The following is a 26,224-nucleotide window of genomic DNA, read 5'->3' as shown; positions in this document are numbered from 1 at the left end:
CTGAAACCGGGTGTTGTTTAACACTGCATTTTTTTCCCTCTGCCATGCGGCGAATTGAAGTCTTTTCTGTTTATCACTTCTCCAAGTTTAGCCAGCACTGTAATCTTGTACGGAACATTTAAATCCAATTGAAGCTTCTTTTGAACAGAAAGCCGAGATATTTCAAGTTCATGAACCGCTCTTTTTGCGAGCTTGCCTGAACTACAATACATTGAACGACTCGGAGGACTTCAAGATTTTCTTGAGAATGAACACTAGCCTAATGACAGAAGCAAGTGGAATTCCAGAACATATGGCATGACTTTTAGTTTCTGCTTTCTGGAGAATTTTCCAGGAACTACTGAGGCAACTACCAACTTTTAACGATATTCAACTAACAGTTCAGTTTCAATTGATGAAACTGTCACGATTTCGTGCGCCACTGTATATTTTTCCAATATAGCTTGCAAATAATTGGACTTATTGGTATTGCATTAATTACGAATTTGATACTGTCTCATATGAAAACCAAAATTAATTCAATAGAAATCCAACATTAATTTAAACTGAAACGGATGATAATTACAGTATTTTTCCATGAATAGCTGTTGAATTATAGCTATTTATCGAATACGAGTTTTGCTTACTACCAATTATTTTAGATAAATAAAATTCTGGACAACTACACAGGGGCTCACATCTGGTGAGTGTGGGCTTGGCACACCCAGGGTCCTGAGTTGGATATCATCAATCTTCTCTTTCTTGGCGATTCTCTCTCAAGGTAACTCAGAAAAAAAAAAAAATTTTTTTTTTGACTGTTGCAGCATAAGCCTCAGGCTTCCTTGCACCATATGGCTAATGCTAATAATAATAATAATAAATCAGCAGAACAATGCTGAAGATTGAAGTATTATTAACGGGAAATCTAATATTAGGGAAAAAAACACAGATCAACTACATTTGCTGTCAATGTTATAACCACTGGTTTCTGTTTTTATAGGTCTCCTACAAGGGTTTCGTATAAGGTCAACCTAAAAGCAGGCACATAATGATGGAATTCTTGCTACACTTCGTACAGCGTCTTTATCAACAAAAGTGATAGCTTATGGGTTCCAGATTCAATATTTGCAGGTCGATGTGGAACTTCTTCTTTTAACATAACTTCGCAAAAACATTAAAAAATAGTGTTACATATTCAGCATCTAAAAGACACATACACCATGCATCGTGTCAACAAAGACATGGAAGGTGTGACGAGAATTCTAATATTGTGCACATGTAGGCTGACCAATGGATACACTGAACACTTTTTCGGTAGAGAAAATGCTTTTGTTTTTCTACTAAGGTTGCATGACGTGATAATCTACTTATGTACACTTTCATTGTAATAAATTTGCATGTTAATTCATTTATGTTAACTTCGTTCAATTCACACTTTCCAATTTTTTTTTTAAATTTCTATTAGCACATAACGATCAGAGCATTAGAAATCTTAATTTAGGATAAGAGACCGAATCTTTCTGAGTTAAGGGCAACCTGTACATAAAGTAACATGGCTTCTACCAATGGGGGTGGGACGGATATCAGAGCGAATTCACACTGTTGTTGTACTGAAAGTGCCAGTTCTGATGTGGTCAAAAATGAAGGATTCCGTTGCCGGATGCAATTTTCAAGGTCATCGCGTGAATTCTCTATGCACTTTGAGATCCGGGTGTCCATGAAAAATGGATGGTGACGTAAACGTTATCGTGTTCTAAGAATACATCCGGTTAGACAGGCACACTATCTTCCTGAAAAGATCATTTGCTCAGTGTAGAGCAGTGGTTTTCAACCGGGGTGCCGCAACACCATTTCAGGGGTGCCACGTAATTTGGGTTTAAGTTACTTAAATATATATATATATATATATATATATATATATATATATATATATATATACAGAGAGAGAATCGGATATAATGGGCAGAAAATTGAGTAGGGGTGCCGCAAAATAAAATAAATTACTTAGGGATGCCGTTATTAAAAAAAGGTTGAAAACCACTGGTATAGAGCAATGATTCTTCTGGGATGCTGAAGTATTCGTTACAAAACTTTTGTAATGTCGAGGTAATGTCGGCTGGAGGAAGAAGAAAGGGATTTATCAGCTATCATCGTTGTGTCCTTTGTACAGAGAAATGTGAAACTAGATTCCATAGCCCACCCCTTTTTCGGCTGGTGGTCTCTTTGTCTGTTTATTAACAAGGTTGAAAAGGTTGGGGCAGAAAGTCAAAGTTTCCTTATGAATTTACGTGACTGCAAGTAGCAGTCAAAACACAGCATACTAGAATATTTTTCACATGTAGAGTGTGCTGATCTTATAAAATGCCTAGCAGCGATTCGCCACCTGAATCTTCAATGTCCATTGGGTTTTCAAATTTTATATATCTTTGAGATAGTTAGAAACGCTTTACATACTCTGGTTCTGGGAAACCCCAATACTGTCTCGGACTGCAAGCACCTGCTACCACCCAGGGTCGGAATGAGGTGGGCGCAACCAATACATGCCTTGGGCTCAGGGCTGAAAGGGGCGCAAGAGTTAAGTAATTTAATGGTGTGAGTTAATATGATATAATTAACTGGGGAGGAAGGGAGCGGACTTCAGAGTGACTGAAGTCCTCGGGGACAGAAATACTTCACATGGCTATGTTGCAGCCCATGGACGTGTTATTTTATCGATGAGGGCCTCGTTCATACAAAATAGGAGTGCGATTCGAGAATTTTTTACAGTATTGTTAATGGCAAGATGAAGATTCTGAATTCTTGGCGGAAGGATCTAGGAAAAATTCCTGTCAGAAGTGTAAGCCTCTTTACTCAACCGTTGCAGAATGAGAGGCCACTAATTCCAAATATTGGGTTAGACGTTTCTAATCTTCACTTCCAAATTTGCAGACTTCCTTCCCCCACACACATTTTCAAATAAGAAAATGCAAAAATGCTTTCGGATGTAAATATCATAATCGAAAGCTAGTATTCCGTTATTTCCTATATAATATATAAACCCAGTTACTTCTAAGACATTACTCCAACTGATTAACGGACACAAGTTAACAATATGAATCAGACCATTCTAAGTACCATTCTGGAAATTATTCGAGGAAGGAATACGTTTTCTTTTAAATCGATAAACACGATTACCAATCCAAACGTATCGGCGAAATCATTAAGTCAAATCACAGGTAGGGCATTAATTCAACTTTTTTTTCCAAATTTATTCCACTTCTGTAGTAATCGTTAATCGAAATGAAAGCAATTCCCAAGATGATAAATAAACACCAGCTAAACAGATATGTATATAAAAAATTATAAGGAAATAAATGGTCGTGTATTGATTGAAAGAAACAAATCCATTTGAGTAATGCGGAGAAATATGCTTATTGGTGCATGCTCCTACTGCAAACGATACACTAATTGCATCCATTTTTACTAGCAAGTTTACTAAAACTCATCTATGCCTCATTTATCACTGTATTAACCATAATGAAATAAAAAAAGGGACTAAAATTAGCATTTGGCTTTCTCTAGGAAAACTTTCCTGCCGGTTGATAATGTTCCCGATCATCAGTGTGTTATGAAATTATGTATTCCCACTGGTATGTGAGCACTCACTAAAATGATCGCGTTAACTCTTCTTTAATGTCGTCTGCTTTTTATCAATTAGCGATTAGGTGATGCCAAAAAAAAAAAAAAAAAATCGTGTCGTTGTGCACTCTTGTCTCTCTGGATTCCGTGTAGCGTACAGAGGAGGTTTGTGCAATCACACTACGTCTAGCTAATGACTGGAGAAATAATATGACGTTCAGCAACTTTCCATACTCTGACATTACTCTCCTAATATACGCGTTCAGGAAGTCAGAAGATAAATGCAGACGCGAAATGCGTGAAAATCCCAAACGACATGAGAAGACAAAAGAAAAAAAAAAAAAAAAAGACACTGATGCTGAGACCGGGTCTATTGCAATAAACAATTTTCCAAGTCTGGGGATATCCTAAACAAATAGTTCCGTGTATCAATATGCATTCAATCTATCGTGGAACCTATCTACAAAATCAATTAAAGAAGTGCTCCATGTGAAAATGCATTTCTATTTTGTGATTATTTCGGATCGATACACGTAGCTCTCATTATGTTGAACGCGTGCAAGGCCAATATAAATATTACACCAATCTTTCGCTGTTCTCCCATAGCTCCCCCAGTCGGAGAATAAAAAATTGAGGAGAAATATGCGGTGGTCAATGTTTGCAATCTTTTTAATGTATGTAATTCGTACCTAATGTAATTAGAATTGCATTGGATTTGGTTGATGGGATGGCTTAGTCCTACCACTATCATTAACATGATGACAGGACTGGAAAGCTAACACGCCTAGTGCAATACGCTTGGTCTTCGAAGATACACACGCACGTTTCAGTAAGCACCCCTTCGCCCCACCTTCGTTCCGCTCATGGAGTATAAAACGATTAAAAGCATGCCATATATTCAAATATTCCGAGATGTGTTAAAAGGGGCAAGGGGGAAAAAACATCAATATTTCAAGCATGCTCAATGACTGTAATTTCAAAGATCCAGGAGCTCCCAACCGCAAGACTAAGTTTGAAAATGTAGAAAATGATAAATTAAAGAATGTTTATGAAATCAAATTTCGTCGCTTTACCCACCTTTTATTTCAATCAATGAGAAACTTTCTCATTGAGTGGGCGTTAAAATCATAGAAACGACAAGTAGGTAGGCAAAGTACAGAACATGTTCTGATTACAGAATTCAACGTAGATTCCGAAGGGACTATTTTGACTAGAACACCGAGTCGCAACCCTCATAAACAGAAAATTTACAGCAGTGTATCTGTTCGGAAGCTTGTAATTTCCCGAATGAATCGGAAACACTGCCTACAATGGTACGTGCAGCACAGATTTTGGACTATTAATCAATGACAAAAAGTTGCTGGTCCGATAAATCACAATTTATGACAATGCACGCTGTTTATAGAACCAAAATTTGACGATAACCATATGACAATTTACATTCGGAATGTTAATAATATGTTTCAAACAGGTGGTGGCCCTAATGATGTGGAGAATCACTGCAGCATATTGGACAGGCCAATATGGTGCAGTGATTCTTTATGGATGCGTGAGGTACATTTTATCTGGCTATGTACACCCTATGTTGACATTCTAGTAATTCACAAGTGATGGAATCTTCCACGATGACAATGTTACTTTCCAGTCTGAGTAGCTGTTAAAAGGCATGTTATTTAATTTATAAAATTATAATGTTAATTGTAATTGCACACTAAGCTGACTCTGTATTAGCAACTTACTCAATACTTCGTGGAGTCACCTTTTACTGGTAATACAGCCTGTACACATCTTGGCACAGACTCCACAAGGTACTGCAAGTTGTCCTGTGGTAGTGCTACCCATGCATTACAAAATGTGTCCAGTAATGCCCACACATTGTCAGGTGGATAGTCGTAGCATCGAATGTCCTTTTCCAGTAGGTCTAAATCATGCCCAATTCGGTGGAGATCAGCTTAGTTGGGAGGCCATGGGTGGACGGAGAATTCATTGTCCTATTCCTGAACCCAGTCGGCAATCTGCCGGGCCTTGTGGCATGGCGCGTTGTCTTGTCCATTAGACACCAGCGTGGTCTGGATAAACTGTCATCATGACTGGGTGTACATGGTCGGCGACGATAAAAACGTACGCGTTCCGATCGATTACCAGAGTACCCAGGGCGTACCATAAAAGCAGTTCGCAAACCATAACACCCTCGCTTCCAGGCTGCCGAACACTAACAGTGCATCCCAGGTGCCATGACCTCATGCTGTTTTCTCCAAATGCGGATACGCGAATCAGCATGACAGAGCTGGAAGCGAGGTTCATCAGTCCAGGAGACAAATGATTTCCGCATGTTGATGGTCCAGTGTTGGTACTGACATGCCCATGCAAGGTGTAGTTTCTTGTGTCTTGCAGGGAGCATGGATACCTGTGATGGCTGTCGACAGCCAAAGCCTATACGAGCTAATGTCCGGCGCATAGTGCATGTGGATAAGGTCTTGCTGTTCCTACGTTATACTGGCTGGTTAGCTGTGCAATTGTGCTGTGTTACGAGATGAGACAACACAGAACAGGAGCACTTAACCATGTTGGCTGCTGTCGAGTAATGGCACCTGCACCGCTTACCACCACAATCATTCCATGTTCGAAGTCGGAAAGATCTCGACGGCGATCCATTCTTCCTTGCAGACCAAAACTGATCGCCATGTATGCAAATCGGTCTTATATTAGCAATTCCTGACATTGAGCCTTCAGCAGCGTCATAGTTTCGTTGGGTGTTGTAGGGTTCAGGCGTATCAGCAACTTATGCCATATTTCGCTGTATATAATATGTCTGCGCGTGTTCTGCGGTCGATCGTTTTCTGGACAAAAAAACAGAGTTTTCCTGGAGTAAAACCCATAAAAATTCTTCGCATTATCAACGGGATTCGAACTCGGCTCGTTTCTACCCAGTGAGGGTCGAACGACGATTCTACCAACTATGCTACCCATGAGGGTGCAGCGTCATAAACAAGTCAATTCCTACACAAATGGATGATGCAATGTATATTTGAATTTCATTAATTTTATTAACTTTTATGTATAAATAATTTATAAAACATTAATTACTTTTCTGAACTAAAACTGCAATATTGTACATTTTAAAATTAAATTTGAAAGCTTGTTAAGAATGAAAATTTAACTTAAATTGCTAGAATTTGTAAGATTTTAATTTGTAAAATTTAGAATTTAAATTTAAATTTGTCCTTTTTATGTTCCCCTTATTTTATTCTTGTATGGTGTGATCACAGGCTCCAGCAAAGACCCTTAAAGGTCACCTTTGTAATAAGTTCGAGAATTAGGTAAAAGCACTTAAGTAATAAACTAATTTTGCTTTATCCACGTGGTAAAAAAAAAGGGTTTATTTCAAATATTAATCCACCATGGCTCAGATATTACCATGATTTCAGAGATCACGGTGTTTTATTTATGGGCAACTGTATAAATGCATCTCTTGTCACCCGCAAATTCGATTGTACTTTTGAATTTCGTTTTACTATTGTTTATTATTACAAAATAAAAAAATTTAAAAATTTTTAAAAAATCAACGAATGGTACAGCTTTGAACAGATCTGAGAAAAGCGGGTTTGTAAACATACGTGCCTGTCTTTACAATAAATCTTCTTAGTTGGGCCAAGTACATTTCTTGTTTTGCATGTTAAGCTCCAGGACGCCAAAGAACATAAGACGAGAGTATGCTGTGTTTATCGTTAGCACTGTGCTGTAATTGCGTGTATCCTTCGGTCGGTTTGCCTGATTGCTGTATAAAAAATGGAGTTTCCCCGAGATAAAACGATGCAACACTTTGATGATCAAGCACCATTGTCCCAAACAAAATCCATACATCCCTGAGCCAACATTTATATACTAGAAATTTAAATGATCATTTATGTGTTCTTAATTCTTGATACCATTATATTTGCAATTTCGAAATTGTCTGCAATCGAGGTAAACATTATTCTCATGAATAAGTACGCAATCGGACGAAGATAATACGGATAATCATAAAGGCTAATTTATTTTTCTCGTGTGGTATTTGATGAAACTGTGTTCTTTACTCATGGGAACAGCAATATTTCTATTTATCTGTTTATTATCTAGAAAATGAGACCATAAAGAGGAATCATGCATATTTTTATTTTATTTGAATGGAAATTTTCTTATTTTTAAAAGCAAATATCACGCATTCGAGCAAAGAAAAATGGACCAATTTATAGCCAAATGTGTAGATTTGCATGAAGATAATAATAAAAATTTCGTAAACAGATTTAAGAAAACTTATTTTTCAGTAGACAATCCATCTTACAAAAAAGGATATCGTACAGAATATGTTCCCCATCTTGGTGAGAAATATCAAGTGTGGAAAGTGTTCTTAATTAAACAAACCAAGTAAATTGATTTTTTAAAACAACGAAGCTGTGTACTGTATTTATTCATGTAACAAACAGCATTCGTATAAGTATTGTATTCATTCTTCAACAGGCTTCGCGATGGATGAGGTATAATTCCATTTTTTTCAATATATAGTTAGTTCAATGGGCAAAGCCAAAATCATAATTATAACCGATATCTCTTAGAGATATTGTAACAATTTTTATAAAGAATTCTTATAACACCCTGAAACATTAAAAAGTGTTATAACATGTTTAGGACGAGGAGAGACCTAAGAAGGAAGAAAGCCTTTTAAGTTTACCACGGATTATGTTGCAAATTTGGAGCTAAACACTAATGAATACTGACTTATATTAGTGGCTTTTCACAAAACATTACAGAAATTGCTTTTAAAGAGAGCAGGATGTCTAGTTTCTACAATACAAGGAAGCTATTCCAATTTTGTACACATAAAATTTAGTACTAAACGTATTTTAACATAGACGTTTTCTACAACAAAGAGAAACACATATAATTATTCATAATGCCACAAAAATTGCATATAGGTTTTTTTGAATTCATGCATCAACAGTGGAGTTAAAGATTCATTACTCTTTGCTGCTAACAGTTTCTAAATGGTGATATTTTTCCTCTTACTTCAAACGTGGTTGAAAATTCGTTAGAGAAAGGCTAGAAGTATAATGCATCTCATATCAAGAAACACTCTTGGCATTATCATCAAAAATAAGATGGTGTTTTATTTGTAATCACATCTGGAACTGTCTCCTGCATAATACTTTTATAGAAAAGTGTTGAGAGTATTCTAATAATTAAGTACTTTTTTACAAAAATAATGAACATGACGGCTTACCTAGCCTCTAAAGACGTTATTTCGCCCTGCGGACTACTGTAGCAGCTCCAAATTCAGTAATTAGTCCATAAAACTTCCGAACACCTGCGGTAAAGAAATAAAATGTAGTGTTTAACTGGAGGAATAATTTTCAGCTACATCTATACAAACAAAATGCCTAACTTTCATCTGTAAAGAAGCCGGAGCACATATTTATCTAATCAATGGATTCTTTTAATCTTATCATTTTTACTGAAACGAAATGAGATTAAACGAAGGGGAAGGATAAGAATCGAATAAGGGCGTTCATTTACACCTCTAAGCGTTTGTTGTTAAGCACCGGTTCGCTGAGCATCTTTAGAAATGGTAATCGTGCATGGCTAGACAGCAATACATATGCCTAAAGGAAAATGCGTTTAGAACAGTCATCACTTTGAAAATCTTCAGAGTGGACGGCTTCCTTTACTACTTGTGATATACCCCCCCCAATGACTATTCTACCAACCAAACGCATCAGAGTAACTCTTAACTGTCTAAATTTAATCTCGTGTACACAAACAGAAAGTGTATATATTAGGATTTAGCTCAATGCCCATCGTGCCATTGTTATTATTTGGTTTTCAGGAGCATTAGCAACTAAGGCCATATTGCTCCGGGGATATACGGTGGTTATTTCCTGACCTTTCCGCATCCTCCGTATTTGGTGGTCACGGGCTCGAACCCCGGTCTAATCAAGAAGCGTGTGCTACGCACTGTTGCTCCTGCCCACCTGGCTCCATCGTGCCATGATTCTCACAAATCGCCATCTTCCAGAATTGAAGAAACTAATATCTTTAGAATATTTCAAATCTATTAGCATTAATGAGACAAATGGAACTGGGTTATTTGTATGAATTTGCATCGACCAATTCAAATTTAACTGGGCAGTAAAAATTATTATTAAAAATTATCTTCAATTATTATAATTATATGGACTATTGTTCCAAAATAAAATATTTTTTTTAGCTAATTTGATACTACATAACTTTGCTTCCTTGCATAATTTTCCCAATACTAACTGTTCTAGAGACGAACAAATAAGATGTAGGTATTATCTCGCAATTCAGGTATGTTTGATTACCAAATAACGCACCACAGTATTAAAAAATTCTAAATGTACCCAAAGAAGAGTGTTACCATCACGAGAACATCTCACCAAGTGATGTTCTTGTGATGAACCACGCGAGGTGGGATTTGTGTAGATCCTTTTTTAGAGTAAGGAATAAACAGGGGATATGGGTTAACCTATCAACTGAAATTAAATACAATGGTCCACAACAATATACTAAATAAATATCAAAATTTTAAAAGGATCGGAGCTGATGTTCCAAATTTCTAGTAGTGTTTCTTTACGGGGAAGGTGGGAAGAGGAAACTAGGTAATCCAAATTGTATATAAAATCTATAAGATCAATAAAACACGCGTTATTTTTTTTTTTTTTTTACCAGGAACTAAAACAAAAAGTTTGGTGGCGATTTCACTGTTCCTCCTAAATTAATATTTAAATATCAGAAACATACTTCCATTTATACATAGGGATAACTGGAAATTTTATGGAAAAAAAAAAAAACCCTCAAATTTCCATTGGTCCTATTTTAATGATATATGGTGCAGCTTGCCAAAATTTTATAAAAAATAAAGAAATATAAAATTTCATGAAAATTTGTCCACTGGAAGTCGAGTTGGCTACACCCGGACGGACAGACAGTGGACATGGTGAAAGCAATTGAAGCTTTAACGAACGCACCTAAAAAGGAATCGATGAATGCTCAAGGATTACACTCTTTTTGTCAATCAAATAATATCCACCTAAAAATGTGCCGAGTCTGTTTCATTATACCTCACTATACCACAGTGAACTGCCATATTGTGCTGATATGTTGTTAGATATGGTGCAACTAATGCTGTTCCAGAAATAACAAGGTGAGAATATCCATAACCAAGTGATAAGGTTTCTAGTGTCTACCATGTTACAGTCCTAGGTCTACTTATTTTCCTTCTTGTAGAACAACTCTTATTTGGCAAATTTGGAATTGACAAATGCTGTAGCCCTATACTACAGTACAAAGTTCCATACGCCGTGGTTTGAGAATGTATTTTTTGCAGGACAACTTAGCGTATCTAATAAGCACTGGTTTTAATGGTAAGACCCACCCTTTCTAGGCGCCTCCGTAGCCAGGTGGGAAGGAGCAGCAGTGCGTAGCACACGCTTCTTGATTAGACCGGGGTTCGAGCCCGTCACCACCAAATACGGAGGATGCGGAAAGGTCAGGGAATGACCACCGCATATCCCGGAGAAATATGACCTTAGTTGCTAATGCTCCTAAAAACCAAATAACAAACAAACAAACCCACCCTTTCTTTTGGAATTACTGCTACGAAACCGCTATTATATTCGATGAAAAGATCTGACATGGACAATGTCTTTCTCAAGGAAAGAGAGTATGCCTGGATAACCCACAGCTTACATACAAAGCAGACAATCCAAGGAACACCGAAAAATCTCTCCAACCCCCTCTGGACTGCGTATTATCATAATTTTCAAAATTAAGACATTTTCAGCGAAGTCTGTGTTCTGTGGATAAGTAGAAGTTTTGCAATGGTCATGGCAAAGGTGCCATCTCCATCGCAAACTTGCATTCATATACAAAAAGGTAAGAAGATCTTTTAATTCAATATTATGTCTACGTTCGTTTAACTACCAAAATACTTATTACCGATCGTATGGAAAGATCAATTTTTAAGATTGGAAAATCTGTAAAGCGTGTACAGATAACAGCAACTTCAGATAACGAATTTTGTGGTAAATTACTGTCTATGACGTTCAAATCTGGATGTATAACACGAAGGCTGTTAAAGGCAAATAAAGAGGCGTGTTACTCAACTACTTCTAATAAAATATTCCATCCAGCGAGTTTTTAAAAATGAACCTAAAATAGAAAACTCAATGTTCAGTTCCCTGGAGCCCGCCAAAAAAGAATAATAAAAAAATACTATTACCATTTACTAACACAGTAGTCTTTCACCCCAGTTTTATATTATCGTCATTTATTCAAGCAACATTATTTCATTTGGAAGATTAATGACGGGTAGGAAAATGGTTTCAGCCCAGCTATTATAACCGGCAAATATTTCCCAAGGCACTAGTTTGAACTTTGAAGAACTCAAAATGTCTAAGAGCGGTCTAGACGCAACAACAGCAAAGCGATCACGTATAGTTGAATGTCTTCATGGCTTTTCTAATGATTTTTCTCTTTTTTTTTCCGTCTCTTATGAATCACGAAAAACATCGAAATGGTTACGGAGTTATAAAGTATATCAATGACCTAAAGGCTAAAGTATACTAACCGTAAATTACTCTGTTAACTAATTACCAATAACACTGGTGTACATGATTTTTGTTGATGGAAACCTGAAGCAAAGTTTATTTCCTAACTGATAGGATTAGCAAAAATCATGATCGTCTTTATTCCAGCGGGGGATCCCGGCGCTAAGAACATTGAGGAACCCCATTCGTATTTAATATTTGCACTACTGTATAATGATCTGAACGACTTGATTCCGGGGCACACCCAGTGAGGAAGAAGTTCAAGGGGTCCGAGCAGCCATAATTTTTTTTTTTTTAAACATAATATTTTATTAAAATCTCTGAAAACATTAGAATGAAATATCCCGCTAAGTAACGCCTGAAAAACACACACTTCAAACGATTATCCTAGATAGCCCACTTAACTGGAAAACCTGCAATTGGGTTCCTTTACAATCGGGGGTCTCGGTCACAGACATGGTAGGCTGATGCAGAAAGACGTCTTTGTAGAAATCCACTGTCATTTTTTATCTACGTGTCAGTTTTCAAAAAAATGTGATTATAACATTTGTATGTGCACCCAACTGACATATAGAAACATCACAAATTGTTATAGGTTCAACAACCTTCAACTAATCCAATCACTTCTAGTAGATGGATTTTCATATTTCACGTTTAAAAAGAGATTTGCCGAGCCATCCTGAATTCATTAAAACTGGACCAATAGAAATTGGGCAATTATTATTATCTTTTCCCCCATAAATGTCACATAGGCTATCACATGCCGTATATTGCAGCTGAAGCACTTTTCGCGAGCACTGATTGACGGTGTTATGGTGAATGTGTCGAAATGAAATGTTCTTGGTTCGCGCATAAAAGTCACTGCTTTTTGCTCGTTTTTGTTATCAAATTACTAAATATATAAATCATGAATTATTACTATTTGCTTATTATATTAATCAGCCAGAAAAGTTAAATAACTGTTATATTTAAAACTTTAAAATCCAGGTAAAAATAAACTGCATTGCGAAATCGTTGACAGCATACTACGACTTGTTAATTATTAAAATTACAGAGAAATACGCGTCGCATTTCATGCGCTTTTGATTATAAAGTAATGCAAAACGTGGAGTGAATATTATATTGGGAAGTATGTGTAGTGAAGAGGAAACTTTTACACATTGTTAGTTAAACAATTAATAACACTAGTTTACAAATTTAAGTTTGTTCACTGGGGTTTGAATTTCAATAGGTCCTGCTGCCGAAATATGTTGCTGTGATTTCAAGTATGTCTTAGATTTTTTTTCTATCACATCCAGATACATCACAATTTAAGAAATAAAAAAGTATTGTTTTTTACGAAAGTATATAACTTTATTGTATTTAGTAATGACAAATTGATAGGATTAAATTTTCATATATCAAAAAATACGTAAATACTAACAAGTATTAATCAAAATTCTGAAACTTTCATTGATCAGACCATCGTCTCTTTGTTTAAAAAGAATGTTTAATCGTTTTTATTTTATGTACAGTGCCAGGTTTCTCTCTTTTTAAACACCAGCAATAGTCGGCCATCATGCTTGTATTCCACCTTCCCTGGTACCTCTGCTCCATTTCCTTTATGTACTGATGGAATCTCTCCCCTTGTTCTTCGCTCATCTGTGCAAGATTTTCGGGGGAAAAATCAATATGGGCATGCAAAAAGTGAATTTTGATGCTCATATTGCACCTAAATTGCGAAGCTTTTCGAGCATATTTTGAACAATTTTCTCATAATCCTGTGATTTATGATTTCCTAGAAAGTTTTCCAGTACACTTTTAAAAACAATCCAGGCTTCCCTTTCAACGTCAGTCATAGTAGTTTCAAACTGACCGTCTAAAACCAATTTTCTAATTTGGGGACCAATGAAGATACCCTCCTTAAGTTTTTCATCAGATAAACCGGGAAATTTACTGCAAAGGTACTTAAAGCAGTTGCCATCCTTATTCAATGTTTTAACAAATTGCTTCATTATGCCTAACTTGATAGGCAGTGGAGGTAAAAGTATTTTATCTGGCTTCACCAAACTTTCGTGCACAATATTTTTTGATCTCGGTGTAAGATTGTGCCTCCGAGGCCATTGCTTCTTTGTCCAATGCAGAGCTTTAGCTCTGCTATCCCATTCACAAATAAAGCATGGCATTTTAGTGTACCCACTCTGTTGTCCCAACAACATATATAACACTTTTAAGTCTCCACATAGTTGCCATTCATGATCTTGATATTTAATTTTCTCCAGAAGAAACTTTAGATTGTCATAAGTTTCTTTTAAGTAGACTGAATGAGCAACTGGCACAGATGTGTACTTATCTCCATTATACAACAGAATATCTTTTAAACTAGTCTTAGAAGAATCCATAAATAGTCTCCATTCACTATGAACATATGATGAAGTTCCTAAGGCACTTATTAAACCAGCGATATCACTGCAATATACGAGAGGACCTTCTTATGAAAAATACTGTATAAAACTCCCATTCACGATTTCTGTACCAGGAAAATGATGTACCTGGAGCAAGTAAGTTCTTCGCTTGAAGTCTGGATCCCAGAATTTCAGCAGCATACTTTGGAAGACCTAAGTCCCTTACTAAATCGTTCAGTTCGACTTGCGTGAATTGCTGTGGCGTTAAAATATTTTCTGGTTGATAACATTCCTCTTCACTAACCTCTTTAGCTTCTACTTCGGTGGAAGAAGATGTGGACTCCAAAGTTTCTGGTGGAGGTTTTACAGGAAGATCAGGTCCATGCGGAACCGGTCTTATGGCTGACGGTAGATCTGGATATTTGATGTCCTTTTTCATTTTTTGAATTGTAACCTTCAACGTAACATACACAAAAGTAACATTCGGCATGGCTTACTGGATCGCGCCACACCACAGGAATAGCAAATGGCAAGCATACCTTTTTTCCTTGACTCCATTTTCTAAGATGTTCGACACATGTATGGCATACTTTATGCGGTGCCCACGATTTATCCTGATCGCCTAGTTTTATGTCAAAGTATGCATAATACGATTTTTTTTTACAAAATCGGTAATATTTCGCCTCTGCTTTACAGGAACAAAACAACCACATATGGAACAAAATATGTCGGGACTGTTTATACACTTTCTGGTTGGCATACTAAAAGAAAACTAACACACAATGAGAGCTCACGACGGATTTTACAGGAGTACTGTGACCGTATAAGGGATGTGCCACTTATATAGGCTCTGTGGTTGAGTGGACTGTACAAACAAGTGAATGCAAGCTCAGACAAGTTTAACCCGTAACTACACACAGGAGTCTCCCAGCCGACCGGGCTAGCTGGGTGGGTAAAGTGCCTGCCTGGCAACCCAAAGGTCGCGGGTTCGATTCCCGCCTCGGGCTTGGATCAAAGTACTGCAAAAAAAAAAAAAAAAAAAAAAAAACCTTGGGAGGTGCATTATGGCCGCAGAAGCCTATGCGCAAAAAAAAAAAAAAAAAGGAGCCTCCCAGACTCCACTCGGAAAATAAAATTCTGGGAATAACAGATGGGCCGGAAGAGCGGGGCGGGGGCCGTCTACCTTGGGGTGTCAAGGTCGGCTACCTTGCAGTGTGTGTAGTTACGGGTTAAACATGCACAATCTGTTGTATTTGAGACAAATACATCTGATACTGATTACGAATATAGGGGTATAAAACTTGTAAACCATTGCAGAAACTATAGTTATGTACACATTTGCGTATAATACCTAGACATTACTTTGTTAATGAATTGTGAAAAATCTTTACGTGATAGAAACAAACGTACTTCGGTTTAGTAATCAGTAAACACGCATAAATAACTGCCACATACTTTTACTCCAACCCCAGATACACTGTAAGCCAGTGTAATTAATTGGTACCATGATCAAATATTTACTTTTCGTTTCTATTAATCAGGAAAGGGGAAAAAATCACGAATTTATGACATAAAAATCTAACGCCCTGAAATGCAAACAATCAACTTGTCATAATTGACGAAACACATTTTTTTCAGATATGTTACGTCAGTGTGTCAACCATCCTGATTCCTTCTGTTACACCATTGGAAATTTTACTCCATGAGACAAAGAATTGACGCTATCAAATAAAAGCGTTTAACATGGTATGGACACGTAAAACGGATGCTAGAAACCAGATATCCGAAGGCTATCCTGGAATAGATACCTCCAGGATGAAGGAGAAGAGGAAGACCTAGGAGGATATGGATGGTTGGAGTACGGGAGTGCATGACAGCTCGAGGTTTAACTGACCAAGACACATTGAACCGCACTTTATGGCGGGAAAAAATTCCTAAATCAAAAAATAACTTGTAGGCTGAGGAAACCCATTGTAAATGAAAACACTCCTCTTGAAGAAGAAAGAAATCAGAGACAAGGTGTCACAGACTTTCACAAGAAAGAGTTAATTCTTTTAGTATTAGAATAAGTGACCAAAGAAATCATGGGCTCCGCAATACCTATCATTCGTGAATTTAAAACTCCAAATAATTGGTTAATAGAAAGTGAAAACCAGTTAATTTGGTATCCACACCATACATACAGATTTTCAACTTACATTCTGTTGGACCTGAGGAAAATTTCGGGTTCAGTTACGATTTCACAGCTCTCGTTTTCTCTCTACCCCTACAAAAATCAACATAAGCGGCAGTGTTTTCTCATTAATGAACAAGAAACATATATTCCGTTGGCCCCTGGGATGGTTCTAAGCTCAATTCCGATTTCACGGCACTCCCTCACCAGTTTCCCAACAGAAATATCATTATAAATTTTGAACTGGAGCTCTAATCCATTTCAAAATTTCAATTCCTACTTGGAATATTTTATTTTGTATACTTTGTATTATATTTTCATGTCGATGGGTTTGACTTATTTTGTTAGGAAACATGAATTATTACTATCTGCTAACGCGCCTGAAATGTAACGCACTGAGTACATTAACTAACTTTTCCATTCTGTGAAAAAATATGACTAATGGAGCAAAATCAATATTTGGTGGAATTAACCTTGAAAATTATTTGCATTAAAAAGCAGAATTACTTTAGCTTACGTTTTATAATAATTTTTTTTTTAAATTTATACAAGCGTAATCTGTACACCAGTAACAGCATTTTTATATAATATTCCCAAGCACACAAATCGGTGTTCAAATTGGAAGTCGGTGTGCAAGACGTAAGCATGCTTCTGCCCGAAATTGTGCGAGTACGCGTTAGAGGAGGATCAGAAATCTGTTGTTAGATCGAAGTTGTATGTGCTGGGAGACGGAGAGCAATGAAAGGGCGGAAATCTGATGAAAGATAAGAGTATGGCGCTGTGTCTTGTCATTTATCCGACAGATGTTAGGAAATCGCGTTAATTTCCGGAGGAACTGGGCCTACAGCCAATAATATACACTGCTCATCATAACAACAAGAATATTCTGGAAATTTGTTGAGCTGCCATTTCCCAATTACGTCCCCCCATCCTCCACATTAGTGAGTTGGTGTCCAGAAACAACACGCTTTGTTCCGTTCGTTCTGATGCATCGGCGAGACTATCTATTAATGCATCAGGACTCGGGGCAACGCGTACGTAACATATAAGCGTCTCTCTTTAATAACGTGTAACAGCTGATGCCTCTTTCAGCCTATTATTAACGTCAACAGGTCTTTCAGTCACTGCACACGTGTTTGCTGATGATGAGAAAGCAGTTTAGCCAATCTTTGTGTGTGCTTATTTAAGTCATGCAAGCGTGAATTAGTCTGACACATATTAAAGTACACTATTAATAAAAATTTAAATCTGTGTCAAAGTTAAATTTCTTGCTATATATTCTGATTGGGTTGATCGCCACCAGGGATCTATCACCACTACACAATATGTCGATTAACAGATGGAGTCGACTAATTCAGAACAATGAAACGCAACGATGATGGATGTTCAGAATTAATATGTAATACTATGTACTTCAAAACTCCCTTTATCTTACGGGGACTTCTGAAGTAAAGCCTCCTTTTCTGGTAACTGAATATAACTTATTCAAACATTTAGGCTATTTCAAATTCGATCATCTGTTCAAATCAATTACTAAGAAAAAAGTTATTTCTTGGCTACATGCCTAAGAGTAGGCATTTAGCCAGGATATTTCTTGGCTAAATGATTAAACCACGCACACCATCAGGAATCTCTCATATTGTGGAGTTATACTTCATAACTGGGTTGACACACTATTGTAACAACAGAGTACGTGCCCACCGACCAATGAGCAGCCAATAAGCTTTGAAACGGTGCCGTCTGAGTGGTGATATCCGCCGAGAATAAGTAACAAATAGTCTTCTCCATGGGTGAAGCGTTACTTATTCCAAGTAGTGCAATACCATGGAAACTCGTTGTGAAGGTATTCACAATATATGAGATATGATTAAAACGATGCATTAAAACTACCTAGGTAGTAGAAATGATGTGTGTATGCATTACCCATGCATAAACAAACTCCTTCAATTACTAAGAACTTAAAAAACTATATTTTCAGATGAGTGGTCAGGAGCGGGAGTGCAGTGGCACACGCTCTTTGAGCAGACCGGGGTTCAAGCCCCTGACTGCTGAATAACGGTCGATCTGCCAACCCGCACTGGACCAGCGTGGCAGATTATGGTCCATTTTCCCTCAGCATGAATTGTTGAGGAGGCTTCCATCCTGCAGTGGGTTGATAATGGCTGCAATTTACATAGTACATTTGTCTGCTGGATAAAAAACCCGATTTTGTGCTTAAAAAAAAAAAAAAACAATAATAATAATAAAAATAAAGAAATAAATCCTCAACTGAATGGATTGAAAAAACTCAGTGATAAAAAAAAAAAAAAAAACATAAGCCTACCTCCAGTCGAGACAATTTGAATCTTAATCCTTTAAAACAATGTGGAACGACAGTGATTATAGCCACTATAGTACCTTTTTTCGCTTATACCTTTTCAGTATTTAAAGACATTAAAATATGAACATTTGTTTCGAAGTTATATACAGGAAAGGTGAAGTTTGACCTTAAACGTAGGGCACATTTTAAATAAAAAATGTTTTAGTAGTTTTGGTTTTGATGTTTGTAGTTTCGGTTTTGATTTTTGCAGTTTTGGTTTTGGAATCTGTATTAATTTATGTTAATTGTTGATTTGTAAGATTCCACTGGGTTTCTGTTAGTGGAACAAATACTGTAATACACGTTTACAGTTAAAAAAAGAAATATCATTATTAGGTTTAATAACAACCAACACAATGGTCTTCATCTTTTGTTAACTAATAAGGGCTAATTTAAGAGTTACTAACTGTAAAAGACTGTTTATCAGAAAAGGAGGAAGATATCTGCTTCATATGCAAATTATTATTTTAATGGCATTGGAGCTTGTCGATTATATCCATAGTGTGCATTTCAGTGCAGAAGTGTTTTGTTAGACGGGCTGATGGGGGCTGAAAAACCCGCAATAACTAATGGAGAAGATACCCTAATCTCTCCACATAAGAATAGCTTAAAACAGCCTCGATTGAAGAAGTTTAAGACAATTACAAATAATAAAAAATATTGGCGCCCACAAATAACCAACTCATCTACCAATATGTAATATGTCCATAAATTGTGTGTGCTCTGGTCGATTTGCTTGGACGAAGAACATGAGTTTCCAGGGCAAAAAGTCTGCTGTCCAAGTAGAGACCGACCAACTCAGCCATGGAGTGAAAAAAGCTCATAAGAATGCCCATAAAGCACATTCCTGGAATCATTAACGGGATTTGTATTCGGGCATTTTACGCTTGGTATGGGGAGGACGATGATCGTAACCTCCATGTTAGCCGCGTGGATATTAAGGAAAGTACAAAAAAACGCTTAGTAAAATATAAATAGAAGAGTATTAATTATTGCGATGGCCGTTTCAGAAGTTTACTTAATGTCATCCTTACACGCTACAGACAAAAGCAATCAATACAAACGATATGCTCCAACAATCGACATAAAATGCAGACTGCTGAAGTATTTTCTCATTGGAGAGGCAGACGATCAATCTCAATTTCTACAGTCGGTTTGTCTCTTTGCTGGATGAAAAACTCGTTTCATCCAGCAAGTCTTACACACTCAGCCACAGCGTAAAAAAGCCCAAAAGAATTCCTTCTGTTGAGACAGAATTTGAATCCAGGCCATTAAAAAAAAAACAGCTGTGGAACGAGCGATTATAGTCACTGCTAGTACCTTTTGTCTTTAATATCATTTCAGTATTTAAAGACATTAAAATCACCATTATAATCCTCTCATAGCCGAAGATACTGATTCTGAAGATCACAATCAGTATCCGCGACGTAGTCTTCGCCGGAAGGAATAAGGAAGATGCGCCAGCACCTCTAAACAACGAGATAAAATTATGTTCTTGTGAAGATTTGTGTGCAATGAAAATCTTTCCTTTACAGTTTCCTTTTGATTTTTTTTGTCGCCTCTGTTTCCAAATACAATAAGCGCTTCTGCTCAAATCTGATGAACAGCACCAAAGAAAAATTCTACAAGCCACTTTCAGAAACTTTGAATATAAAATTATTTCTCTGGAAAGGTTTTCCTGCTATTTTCAACCTAGTCAACTTGATGGGCATCAAAAGCTTCCTTGCAACAAGGAATTATATGTAAACAGTTCACCCATACATCGACTATGCACGCTTGCCTGCCTACAATATTGCTCTCGGCGGTAGAACAAAACTTGTTTCTTTAACGTAAGATTTATTTCCTTTTCCTCTTGTTTTCTTAACGTTCTCCCAGGTGACAGACCGAAATAAACTGCACAGTGAAGATAAACATAACTGCTAATGTATACAAAATCCGATTTTTCTTCCCAAAGGTGAAAGTAACAGACAACTTACATTTTTCAGTTTTAAGGGACATTCAAATGGCATCTTCGATTTATGAATTTTTTATCTCTATTATTTACTTCTGCTTCTTGCTGTAATTAAAAGAAGCTAAAATAATAAATGTAAATGACGAAAGTGTTTATTTAATACCGTTGCACCAGTTCAACAACAAGAGGAGAAAAAGAATGTATTACTCGGCTTTGAAGTCAGAAATTATACTCTCTATAACTTGAGAATAAAAGAAAGATGAAATTGGGAAAAGGAACAATAGTTAAAATTCTATAATCAATTAACGCAAATATATTAAACCATACAATCACTAAAAAAAAAAAAAATATATATATATATATATATATATATATATATATTCAATATATATAGTAGAGGCACCTTTTTGCCGGAATTACAGCCTGTACAATTCGCCGCATTGATTCCACTAGTCTGAGGGAGTCTCGCTCCAGATTTGACCGTTCCTCCATCAGGAAATCTGTCAGCTATTGTATTCTGGTAGGTAGAGAACTGCGAAGCCGAAATGACCTTTCGAGCATATTCCAGACATTCTCAACTGGCTTCAGATTTGAAAAAATGGTGGTCAGGATAGCTGTTCGAAATCTTAAGAATGTTCCTCGGACCATTTAAATACAATTTTTGCACGGTGGATAGCTTAGTTGTCGTCTTGAAAGGATTTCCCAATTAATCACATTTCCTGGTATTCCGTGTGGGGGGCACGTAAAGGGCAAGGCGGCAAACGGTGGATAAGAATCACTTCGATGTCCTGGTCCAACAGAAATAAGCAGGTGACGGCAGTGTTTCGGTAAGGCAATGCTTTCTGGGGATCTCCTGGAGTCCTCATATCCCTATACTACACTATGAATGCTAAAAACTCGCTATCCACTGTCCTCCCGACACCAGGTGGGGGCCCGGGTTCGAATCCCGCTAATGATAAGAGGAACTGGTATGGACGTTTTTCACTCTCTGGCTGAGTTAGTCGGTCTCATGTGTGAATAGCAAGTCTCTTCCCCTGGAAACTCGGGTTTTTCGTCCAGCAAAACAGACAAATCGATCAGATAACACACTCAAATTATGGGCATAATTCACATGGGCTTATAAGTTCTGTCCTGGGTGACCCTAAATTTTTTAATCCACTGTGGGTGATCAGGTACACCCCATCATGATGACCATCTTCTCAGATGACACATGAGTGTTCAATCAGGATAATGCGCCCTACCACGTTGCCAATATTGTTCGAGAATGGTTCACCGAACACTAAAGTGACTTCTAAAATGAATTTTTTATCTATCTTGGGTTTAAAATAAATTTAAATAAATAAATAAATGAATTTCTGTTTGTACTCCGAGACGACCAAACGGTTAGAGTTCACAAGATTAGGTGTTACCTTGGCCCTAATTCGCTAAATATGAATCCACAGAATGGGATTTCATGGATCCACAAATTCGGCGTTCGGATCCTCCAATATCACAGATCTACAGGGAAGAGGTCTTGCCCACTATTAGGTAGGTCGTCATACGGTTTTAGCTGGACAGTATATGTACAGCAGGCGCATTATAGTCATAGTAGTTTATGCGCCATTAAACTCCCATAACAGCAATATACAACGAAGCACTGTACAGTGCTTCGTTGCTTGAAATATCCACATTAAAACCGGAAGGGGTAAGCAATTACATATCCAGCTAAATAAAGCCAAAAATTTCTTAAACTGAAAAAAAAAAATCGTTAAAAGAAAACCATCCAAAATCCACCGAAACAAAGGAAAAAGGAACCAAATTAAGAAAACTTTATGCATACTATATTAGAAAAAAATAAGAATCAAACGAATAATCTTACAAAGTCACACGAATTTGAGATTCCAATAAGAATCGCTACGAACTAATGCACATGACATCGAATATAAAATGATATAATGACAGATCCTGAATGTAAAACATTTTTTGAATGCATATTTCTCTTTGAGAAACCCATTCTTTCATTGCCATAGATTCTTTTTAACGAAGATAGCCTACAGGTAGAACGATGACCTTTACTACTTCAGGAATGCCGCTCTCTGAATCTTAAAGTACATCAAGTCGGAATGCAATCCCGATTTTCTTCACCTGCAAAAAAAAAAACTTATTTCATCGTTTGTTCGCGCACAAGAATATTTTCTTCGAGACAGTTTTAGTTCGCTAGTTAAAGTGTCTTGTACAGAATCTTGAACAGGTTTGCAAGTCACTTTTTACCAATTAACAGTGTTCAAAATTATTGAGAGCAGCTTCATTGTTTAAATTCGAGTAGCAAAGTGGTCACTGAGCTTCTTTTTTCTTCTTCTTTCTTGTGAAATGGGAAATTCAAACAGATGCGCTTCTCTAACAGAAAAGTGAAGGCAGGTGTTGCTTCCTGTCGTGTAGAATGACTGTGACTCTTGATGGGAGCGTTGGCATTTGTTTGAAGCCAAGTGAGTTGAAGGCCGTATCAAGGACGTTCGCAGTATTTATGTCGAGGATGTGGCGTGATAAAATCGCCTACACAGATTGTTTTGTAGTTATTGCAGAGATGGGGTATCATTCACGTGAAAAGGTCAGATCTGAAGAAGTCAAACAAGCCACCATGTAAAGCGACCCTTATTTCAAAAGTAAAAACGATCAATTTGACCACAGTTTAGAACAGATGTGACAATCTTTTTGTAAAACCGCCCAAGAATTAACTGGTATATTTAATAAGAATCTATTTTGAGTTTTCTGTTATCATATTTGTTGTGTTTAAGGATGCATAAATGTAAATTTATTTGTTTAAAGATAGTGAAGTTATTTTATTATTTTTTAATAACAAATCAGTGCAAGAGGAAATGTGGTATTTTGTATAGCGATATTTTAAAAGAAAAAAATTTACAAATATAACACAGAAAATGTTTCATTACGTCCCATCTTTCACATAAAGTTTAATATACCCATTGAATGCATAGTATGTTAAGTTATACAATAAGGGCAAATCAAAACACTAACACCAAATGTCAGACCACGCAGGTTTCGCTTTCAAGAAAGAGTTCACAGAGAACTCTTCCCGCTTCACAGAGAAATGTCAGTATAATATGGAAGAAAGAGTAGTTGTCAAAGACAGTTGTAAGAACGAGTGGAAAGGTTTAGAAATTGCAGATCAAAGGTGGTTGACGAAGACAGTTCAAGTCGTTCTTCACTTCAAGGGTAAACAGTTCCGATCAAATAATGCGCTCAATCAACACAACAGGGATTATTGTTTCTGCTGTTGACTGAAGGTTAGATGTCAGTTATAGTTAGTGATAGGCGTAATCGAATGGTTTTCATAATCGATTATATGCAAATTAGTTGATGACGAAATCGACAACAATAGTGATCGAACGAAACTATTGCTGTATCTCCACTCCCTCTACACACACACGCAATGCCCCCCCCCTCAAATAATAATAAATAAAATAAATTATACGCACTTTATCAGCCCATAACTCTGTAACGTATTTTCTTTTTCAGGTGAAAATTGTCCCTAAAAATGGATAATTACAGACTTACGTTTGAACAACGAAAACTGAAGTATGTTGAGGTACAAGGGACCAGTAATTATTTGATAAAAAAAGAATGGTCCAGTCAAACACTTGGATGATAATCCACACTACACTGTAAGACTAGATAAATTTACATGTCTTTCCACAGTAACGTGCGGATTCTCTGTTGGCCAGTATGTACAATTGTGACAGCCGACTGTGCCATTCAAGCTGAACGTTGCTTCATTGACAAACAGCGGGTCCTCTGTTAATTTTGACGGAAACCACTCACAAAATTCAATCTTATGATCAGGATCATCTTCGTTCAGGGCATGCACTAAATCTTGGAATGTAGCTTTTGAATTTTGCACGCTTTAAAATGCGATGAACACTTGATTTTGCGATTCCTGTTTCATGAGCACTTTGTCGGACTGATTTTGTGATCGTAGGAACCGTAGTAGCAGTTCTTCTGATTTCCTGGGGCTCGTAGATGTTCGAGATCTTCCAGTTCATTGCTTGTATACATTTTGCACAGTACTATCAGTTTCAAGTTTATCGCAGATAAGTGAAATTGTAATTTGCGTTGGAGGTCCTGTTTGAAATTCATTTCTCCACTGTTTCTGGACTTTACTTACGTTTTTCACATTTCCAGTACCACTTCGACCTAATATATATATTAGGTCCAAGTTCCGATAGATTTTGGTTTGCGGGTGGTGGTGAAAATTTTGGGCTGGAAGCATTATCGGTAATTAAGCCCTAACTAATTAATAGCAGTTGTTGGATCGCTTATAGTTCCATGTTAACTATTAACATGGGATGGAGTTAACAAAAATATATAAATGTAAAGTTTGAAAAGATTAGAGATTTAAAGGAGAGAGGAAATAAAGGAAATTATTATTAAAGATTAAGTCAAGAAAAGTTAGGAATACAACTAGGGAGAAATTGGAAAGGTGACTTTCTTTCACATGGCCGTCTCTCTGCTAATTACTCGGGAGCTTTGAGCAAATAGATAGCCATACTAAAAGAGTCTCATGCATGCTCCTTTTCTATAGCCTGAATAACAGTTTTGCTTTGTAAGTACTCATGTTAAGTTATGGATGTCTTTTATTAATAAGTCAAATAAAAGCAAATGAATTTTATAAACCGTAATTGTTAAATTTTTGGTTAAATTTATTTTTAAATTTTGGATTATTATTAACTTCAAACTGTGATTGAGACCCAAAGCCTTACGGATATGCATAAGAGTAAATATAAAAAGTATATAGGTATTTAGGTATTTACCTGTGATCAATATAACTAGAAGTTGGTACGAGAAAGGACGTGCAAGTTGCCCGGGAGCCGCTTTATAGGAGGCCGGGGCGCCATTTGGTCTGATTTGTTTGTTGGTCTGTTTTTAATTATTATATATGTTTAAGGGAGGATTAATTTGTGATTATGCGACCTGTATTAAATTTGTAATCGATGGTTAGGAATTACGGTGAATACCAATACAGTATAGATAAATACAATTTAAGAATTACATTTTTTTTTTTTTTTTTTTTTTTGTAATGTTATTCACTGGACAACTTCGCACCAACCTCCAGCTATATTGATCACAGGTAAATACAGTACATATATACTTTTTTATATT

General features: G+C 36.7%; 1 protein-coding gene across 3 annotated transcripts in view; it reads right to left on the bottom strand.

The window, feature by feature from the left end:
• Positions 1-26,224, bottom strand: part of LOC150083569 (bifunctional heparan sulfate N-deacetylase/N-sulfotransferase-like) — a 461,935-nt gene that overhangs the window by 261,013 nt on the left and 174,698 nt on the right. For all 3 annotated transcript variants that reach the window (XM_090377367.1, XM_090377366.1, XM_090377368.1), the window contains exon 2: positions 8,858-8,941. The gene's annotated coding sequence lies outside the window, so the exon portion shown is untranslated. The remainder of the gene's footprint in view (positions 1-8,857; positions 8,942-26,224) is intronic.

The sequence above is a fragment of the Mastigoproctus giganteus genome, chromosome 7, assembly GCF_048544385.1.
Source record: "Mastigoproctus giganteus isolate SK-2022 chromosome 7, ASM4854438v1, whole genome shotgun sequence".
Classification (NCBI taxonomy): Eukaryota; Metazoa; Arthropoda; class Arachnida; order Uropygi; family Thelyphonidae; genus Mastigoproctus; species Mastigoproctus giganteus.
Note: the sequence above shows the minus strand (reverse complement) of the source record. Positions and strands in the feature narration are given on the sequence as shown.